The 8154-nt window shown below is 41.6% G+C and overlaps 1 pseudogene across 1 annotated transcript; it reads right to left on the reverse strand.

Moving 5' to 3' along the window:
- Positions 1 to 225: 225 nt before the first annotated feature.
- Positions 226 to 2302, reverse strand: LOC108305078 (annotated as a pseudogene). Its single transcript, XR_001825549.2, has one exon. The product of XR_001825549.2 is annotated as a C-terminal-binding protein 2-like (transcript).
- Positions 2303 to 8154: the final 5852 nt, after the last annotated feature.

Raw genomic sequence — 8154 nt, forward strand, 5'->3', positions numbered from 1 at the left:
AATACATCTGAAGTGTTCTTGTATAAAATAACACATGAAGAAAAAAAGACTTTACCAATGTCTAAAAAAGTGGGTTTGTTCATAGACAATCTGACAAGTTACCATAAAAAGTGTTTCCTGAGACATAAGGAAATGCAACATTATTCTCCTTGAACCTTTTAGTTCAAGACTTTCCACTCAATAAAATAGCAGAGGATCTGAAACTGAGAAAATATATTTGAGTACAAACAGCTTGTGAAACTTAATACTTTTTTCTTTCTTTTCTTTTTTTTTTTTCATTATCAGAGGGTTTTACTGAACTTACAATCAACTTCCCTGCTCAGTATGCAGTTGAGCCGTGAGAGATGCTTCTCTGTACAGGAGCCTGTACTGTCTTCAAGCCCATGCATGCAGGTGTCTACCACAGGCAAACAGTTTTCTCCCCATTTGGTAGTAATGTGATCTTCCTATTAGCAAAAAGAGGTAACCAGCCCCTGTAGACTGAAGGCACTCAAACCACAAGATGGGGATTTCCTCTTAATATTTTTATTTGGATGTTTGAACTCTTGAAACAACACTCTTGTTCAGGACCTGCTGTGCCCAAGGGACTGATAAGGGAAAAGCTCTATTTATTCTTTGTGATTTAACGCACAGATGAAAACCTTAACGCACAATAACAGAAGTTGGTCGTTAATAAATCATATCCTAGTCTTTCAGTGCTTCGGTAAGCAGACGACATCTTCAGTTTTTCTAGCTCTTGTAGTTTTAACACTGCAACATCAATGATGCCTATGTTCAGAATCAGTTACAAAGACCTGATTCTTTTTCTCTTAGTTCATCTATTTTTCACTGTCTCTTGGTCCCAAGTGTATCTGAATGATTACCTTCTGGCATTCTCTGCTATTGCTCATTGGGGTGCTCTCGATTGTCCCCATGTTTTGTGGGCTGGTTGGGAGAGGGCGCTTGGGAAGGATGTGCCACTGTCGGGAGGTTGTGAGTCACTGGGATGCCCCCAGGGATGATCCCTTCCGTGGCTGCAGGAAGTCATCCTGGAGCCATGCCCACAATGCCTGGCAGATGTCTGTATGTGGCACCATTGAGCTCAGGATGAATTGCTTGCTGGTCTATTATTGACCAAGGTGCTGATGTGACAAAGAATTCCTTGTTCACACAGTTTCTTAAGCTTTCTGGGATGCGACCTGTGATGGCTCGGGGGATCTTGGTGGCAATGCCTCCCTCGTCTCCAGCGACGCCTGCTCGCTATACCAGGCAGTGTGAGGAGTGCAGATGAGATTCGGCTCACCTTTCAATGGACCCTGAGCAAAGCTGAAGGGCTCCGACTCGTGCACATCGAGGGCTGCCCCTCCTATCCTGCCCTCCTTGAGGGCCTGGGCTAAGGCTTTCTCATCCACCAGGCCACCACGGGCTGCGTTCACAAGGAATGCTCCCTGCCTCACCTGTTTTATGGTAAAGTCGTTGATGAGGAGGTGGTTATGTTCGTTGAGATTACGGCGCAAGGAGACGCAGTCGCTCTAATACAGCAAATCGTGCAGCATGTAGACCCTCTGCACACCCAGGGACCGCTTGATCCCACCCTGCAAGTAGGGGTCATAAAATACGACGCTGAATCCAAAGGCCTTGGCTCGAACTGCAACCGCCTGCACTTTGCGACCGAAGCCAATGAGGCCCAGCGTCTTCCCACGGATGCGGGCTGTGCCTGAGGCCACCTCGCCAATCTGCTCCACGCTCTGAACCCACATGCCTTCCCGCAGGGCCTGGTACAGCCACGTGTTCCTCCGGTACAGATTAAGGATGTGGCAGATGGTGGCGTGGGCTGTCTCTTCCACGGCTGCGGACGGGATGTTGCACACAGCAATTCCGAGCTGACCGGCAGCCTTGATGTCCACGTTGTCGTGGCCACTGCCTATCGCATGATCACTCTCAGAACCTTGAACTTTTCCAGGGCCTCCCTGGTGAGGGTGATGGTGTGGTACATCATGAAGCCCACGGCTTCATTTAGAACCTTCTCATGGATCTCCTGTGTGAACTGTGCTTCACAGAAGGCCACGGTGGCCAGGTCCTTCGGGATGGGCATCTCCACCGTGCACTCGCGGCCGTCCAGCAGCGCCACCAGGGGACTGGCGTGCCAGGGGCCGTTCATGATCTAGGGGCAGATACCTTCACAAATTTTGTTCAATCGCTGTCTCTTGACTTTGTGCCTATCCACAAGGGCCATTCTTTATGGAACTTTGCAACTCTCAGATCAAAAGGCAAAGCAGTCCTCTACGAACTTAGGGGAACTTGCAGGAGTCTGAGTGCATGACGCCGCTTTGAACCCAATATAGGTCTGTCCACAAGCTCTATAGTCCACGCGATGGGCCGTCTGTCTTTTTAAGGGAATACAGCTTCATTGGTTCAAAACCATTTAAGGTGATGAAACCCTCGTCCTGGACGGTCAGCGCCCACCTCAAAAGGCGCCCACCCTGGAGGGGGCGGCTCTCGCCCTTCCCACCCTACCCGGCGGTGGTGGTGGCGGCGGCAGCAGCTGTGTGGCCCCCCGCTCAGCGTAGCATGGCTCTGGGTTCCATCCCCCGCTCCTCGGGCCGCTCCAGAGCCACCTTAAAATGACACACGCCTCGTTATTTGTTACTATTCTATTCAGCTTTTGGATTTCTTCATGATTCAATCTTGGTAGGTTGTATGCATGTGTCTAGGAATTTGTCCACTTCCTCTAGATTTTCCAAGTTATTACCATATAGTTGCTCATAGTAGCTACTAATGATCCTTTTAATTTCTGGGGTATCAGCTTTAAGGTCTCCTTTAAAATAAATCTCTAATTCTGTTTTTTTTTTTGGGGGGGGTGGCGTCTTCTTTTTTTTTCCCTTTGTTAGCCTGGCAAAAGGCTTGTCAATTTTCCTTCTCTTTTCAAAAAACTAACTTTATGTTTCACCGACCTTTTGTATTGTTTTCTTCGTTTCAAATTCATTTATTTCTGCTCTGGTCTTTTATTATTTCTTTTCTTCTGCTAATTTTGGGTTTGGCTTGCTCTTGCATTTCTAGCTCTTTAAGGTGAATCAATAGGTTATTTATGTGAAGTTTTTCTACTTTTTTGAGGTAGAAGCATATTGCTATAAATTTCCCTCTTAGTACTGCTTTTGCTGTACACATAGGTTTTGGTATATTTTGGTATATTGTGTTTCCATTATCACTTGTTTCCTGAAAATTTTTAGTTTCTTTCTTTTTCTTCATTGACCCACTGGTCGTTCAGGAGCCCATCAGTAATAGACTGGATAAAGAAAATGTGGCACATATACACCACGGAATACTATGCAGCCATAAAAACAGATGAGTTCATGTCCTTTGCAAGGACATGGATGAAGCTGGAAACCATCATTCTTAGCAAACTAACACAAGAACAGAAAACCAAACACCACATGTTCTCACTCATAAGTGGGTGTTGAGCAATAAGAACACATGGACATAGGAAGGGGAATATCACACACCGGGGTGCTTTCTCTTCTTGGTACTTGGTACCATTGGCAATATTTTGACCTCTGTCTTCCCTCCAAATCCCAAAGTCCATGAAAGCAGAAGACTTACAGATGTGCCCGTCTCTGTATCTCCCAAGTCATCATATTGACTGATAACTCATGAGCACTTAATAGTTGTAGAATGAAATGAATGAATATGTAACCACAGAAATCACTCCTCTTAATAGTCAAATTATAATGAAAGAAAATAATTTCCAAAAATATACTATAATTGTAAATAAATGCTACAGTTAAAAAGACACAAGAGTATTGAGGTAATTAATGTCATTGTGACTTGGTAAGTTTGCATGGAGAAGGAGGGAGCTGAGTTGAGCCCTAATCCTGTCCCCACCTATGTTTGCTGTGTGACATCCAAGTGAACTATAGAAACTTCACCGCTGTTCCATGATGAACATGACTCACTTGCCAGTAATTAACTACAGGTAGTTGTGTTTTCAAGGTTCTCTGATTTTATTTGCAAAGTTTCCCTTTTGTCCTGTGGGTCTATGATTAAATAGGAGAAAACTAGTGATTTTAAATAGGATTTTAGAGTTCTGATCTGCAAGTGTCAATTGCTCTGAGCCGCACCTTATTTCTCTTTAAAATTGACATGGCCTTAACACCAAACTTCCTTACATCTCAAGTCTGATAAATTTCCAATGAAATAAATTAAAGTTCCCTGTAAATAATATATATATGTGATAAAAATAAAACCTTGAATTTATGTAACAGCTTCAAAAAGGGTGCCTCATTTACCTGCCCAAAAAGACAGGGAGAGAAATAAAAATTCTCTTTGGGTAACAAACGGATAAATACCAGTACTGTTATTATCCTTGCCTGTAGGATGAATAAAAGAAGCAAAGAAAGGTCAGGCAACTTGCTGGAAGTCACTCTGGAAGTCAGTGACAGGGATTAGAATGGAACCCAGGTTTCCAGGCTCCTGGCCCAGTACATTTCTCTAAGGGCCGTAAATTACCAGGCTGTTGAGGCCTCTAGATTCTCCAGATGTTGCCATCTCCTCAATGTCCTTGTGCCGCCACCCAATGCCTTCACATTTTTTATTGAGTTAGATGAAAGTCTCCCTCCTCCTGACAGCTTTATTACCCCAAGAAACCATTATCTCCCTCTAACTCAGAAAGTTATACTCAATTGTTGGTGCAGTAACCAAACAGGAGTCAAAGACATTTTTATGATTGATGCAGCCTTCAGTGGAAAACAGCGGAAAATATTACTGCTTTGATATTCCCATTTTTTTCAGGCCTAAAGGTTAATCAGTTGACACTATTACACAGAAAGCCTCTTTTAAAAGTCCAACAACAAAGACAGGGTTTAAGTTGGAGAACTCTCCCCAGGCCAGGAATGGTTGTTAATGCCCAGAAGAGAAGTTTTAAAAAACTGGGGAAATATAAGCATTGTTAAGGTTGTGGCATGGGTTGGTGGCACTTTATGTAAGTTCAGGGGTCAGAACTGAAGAAGTACCAAGTGGAGCTAAAAGTTCTAACTGCTAAAGTATTGAGGGAGAAAAGAAAAAAATATATGAAAAATGTAGGAAGAGAAAAGGAAAGATATAGAAAGGCAAAGACAAGGAAACTAAGAGACATAATAAGGAAAGAAAGTAAAAGAAAAGAATGAATTTTAAATTAATAGTAGTGGCTATAACATGTACAGCTTATTAAAGGTTTTGCCCTTTTCATGTATTGCTCCAAAACTCCTACGCAGTAGATAGTATCATCCCAACGAGATGAATGAGGCTTATATGCCAAAAATCTGAATGTTAGAAAATAGAAGGTGGTGGAGTCAACTGCAGTTTTCTTTGCCATCTCCACCAAGGACCCAAGGAAGATTGCATTGAGTGACAGCAGGAGCATTAAAACCTCGTCTCTGACAGTGGTCCCAAAGGACTCACTGGAACCCCTCAGCATAACAATGTGATTCACGGTAGATCCTGCACAAGTTGCACTCCTCTAAGTAAAAAAAGATGAGAGGAGGATGGCAAGGTGCCTGCTTCTTCAAAAATGAATCGAATTTGTAAGCAGTCTGCTTTTAGAAAGAACAGCACATGCAAAGATACTGAGGCACCAAATAATGTCCAATGTTAAAGAAAGTGAAAAATGATTGCATGGGGAAAGCATATGGTAAAGATGTAAAATAGAAGACAATGATGGTTCAGTAGCTGAGTGATAGATCCTGGAGGGCCTAAGAAACCATGCTAAGGAACATAAAGTTTATGGATTGGCAATGGGAAGGCTTCAAACATTTAAAGATGAGGGAGGGGTTGTAAATGCCATGACCAAAGCTGTCTTGAAAACAGAACCCTAATGGCAATATAAGGTAAAATTCAGGCAAAGAAATATAGATTAAGAGAAAAGGGGCATTGTCTGGAGAATAGAAGTAGAATCAAGGGGATGGAGGCTGAGGAGGGAAGGAGTCAAAGACAATTCTTGGAAATTCTGGCCTTCATAACTGAGTAAATGGTAATGATATCCGTCAAGACTGAGAAGATAACAATTTTGATTTAAGGCACATTGAATTTGAAGTAGCTGTGAACATGCAGGTGAATGTGTCCAGTAAAATGATGGCACCATGGTTCCGGAGCTCAACAGAAAGCTAACACTGATAAGATAGGTTTGGGAATTGTCAACATATAGATAATGATAGATGCCATGGCAGTAGCAGCAAACAGCCCGAGACCATGTAATAAACAGACCGGAAATGTTCATTAGGGAACTAACTTTCATGGAATTATTTTCCAACTAGCTTTTCCAGACTCACCAATATCTATTTTCACTCCTGTTGTCCACCCTTTTGAAACATGTTACCTACAGATTAGAATATCTCTTGATAGGCTTCCCCAGCTCTAGATCCTACTGCTTTGTTTCTCAGATTCTAACACTTCTTGCCAGCTGCAAGATCTCCAAAGAATGATGAACCAGTGACCCACTCCCATCATCACATGGCCCTAATAATTTGTATATGTGTACTCCTCTGAGGCAACATTGACCTGCCTTAGACACCCTAAAACTAAAGAAGAGAAGCTTTAATCGCAAAAATGTGGAAACAACCCAAATGTCCATCATTGAATGAATGAATGAATAAACAAAACGTGGCATATACACACAATGAAATCTTGTTTAAAATTCTTGAAAAGAAATGAGATTCTGATGCATGCTACAACATAGACAAATCTTAAAAACACAAATGGATAAATGCCAGTATTATTATCCTTGCCTGCAGGATAAATAAAAGAAGCAAAGAAAGGTCAGGCAACTGCCCAAAGTCACTCTGAAAGTCAGTGATTAGAGTCAGTATTAAGAGAAATAAGTCAAACACAAAAAAGACAACATTGTATAATTCCGCTTATATAAGATACCTAGAAGAGTCAAATTCACAGAGACAGAAAGTAGAGTGACGGCTACCAGGGACTGCAGGAGGGGGAGATGGGAAATTATTGTTTAACAGGTACAGAGTCTCTGTTTGGGATAATGAAAAAAGTTTTGGGATGATGAAAAAGGTTTTGATTTGGGTAATGGTGATGGGTGCACAACAGTGTGAATTTTAATGCCACTGAATACTACACTTGAAATGATTAAAATAATGAATTTTATGTTTATGTATCATTGGTATATTTTACTATAAAAAAAATCTTAAAGTAGTGTCATGGTTTCATACAAATATTTAGAAGTAGAGAATGAAGAAACATTAGAATACCAAGAAGAAACAATCAAAAAAGAAAAATCAGAAGAGAACAATGATATAGGAAAGCCAAGAAAACAAAAAGTCTAAGAGGAAGACGATGCTTTACTGAGTTGGGTAATAAAGAGAACTCACACAGAATGAAGACTTAAAAGGGTCTTTGCCTTTAACTCTGAGAAAATCACAGACAACATCAGTGAGGGCAGCTTCTGCAGAAACTGAAACCAAAAAGTAAGATTTCAAATGGTTAAGAGAATGTAAATTGGTAAGTACTGTGGGAAATATACACATTTCCCTTCAAGAAATTCCCCTTTCAAAGGGAATGAAAACATGCCCCTTGTAAGAGTTTAGGCATTTAAGGAAAATAACCAGGGCAATAGTTAGAGATAGTGATAAAGTTGAGGAAAAGGGGTTTTGTTTTGCCTCATTCTGCTTTGGTGAAACATAATGATGCCTACAGACTAAGAGAGGACTTGATGAATAGGGAATTCTTGCATCAAAAGGGAGGGGCTCACACAAGGTCAAGGTTTGAGTGGAAGAAAAAGAGGATGGTATCTGCACCAGACGGAGAGATCAGCTTTAAAATACTTTCTCTACTGCAAGAGATGAGTATTTTTATCTGTGTGGCAGGAGAGGACACTTTATATATAGATCATCTTAGAGGCCACAACAGGGGAGTTTATTGGTTCACATATGATGTCCTCTATTTTCTCCAAGAAAACCATCTACCAAAGGAAACAGGGCCCAAAGGGGGTTTGTTACTAACACATAGTAGGTGACCTGTTAGTATTTATTGATGAAAATGATCACCAATTATGAGTATTCAATCCTCATGTTATTACCCAGTGATGGTACAGTACCTGTTACAAACTGGATTTTCAGGATCCAAGATGGCCGTTTAGGAACAGCTCAGGATTGCAGCTCCCAGTGAAAGCGCAGAGGGTGAGTGGAC

The sequence above is a fragment of the Cebus imitator genome, unplaced genomic scaffold (assembly GCF_001604975.1).
Source record: "Cebus imitator isolate Cc_AM_T3 unplaced genomic scaffold, Cebus_imitator-1.0 Scaffold60, whole genome shotgun sequence".
Taxonomy (NCBI): domain Eukaryota; kingdom Metazoa; phylum Chordata; class Mammalia; order Primates; family Cebidae; genus Cebus; species Cebus imitator.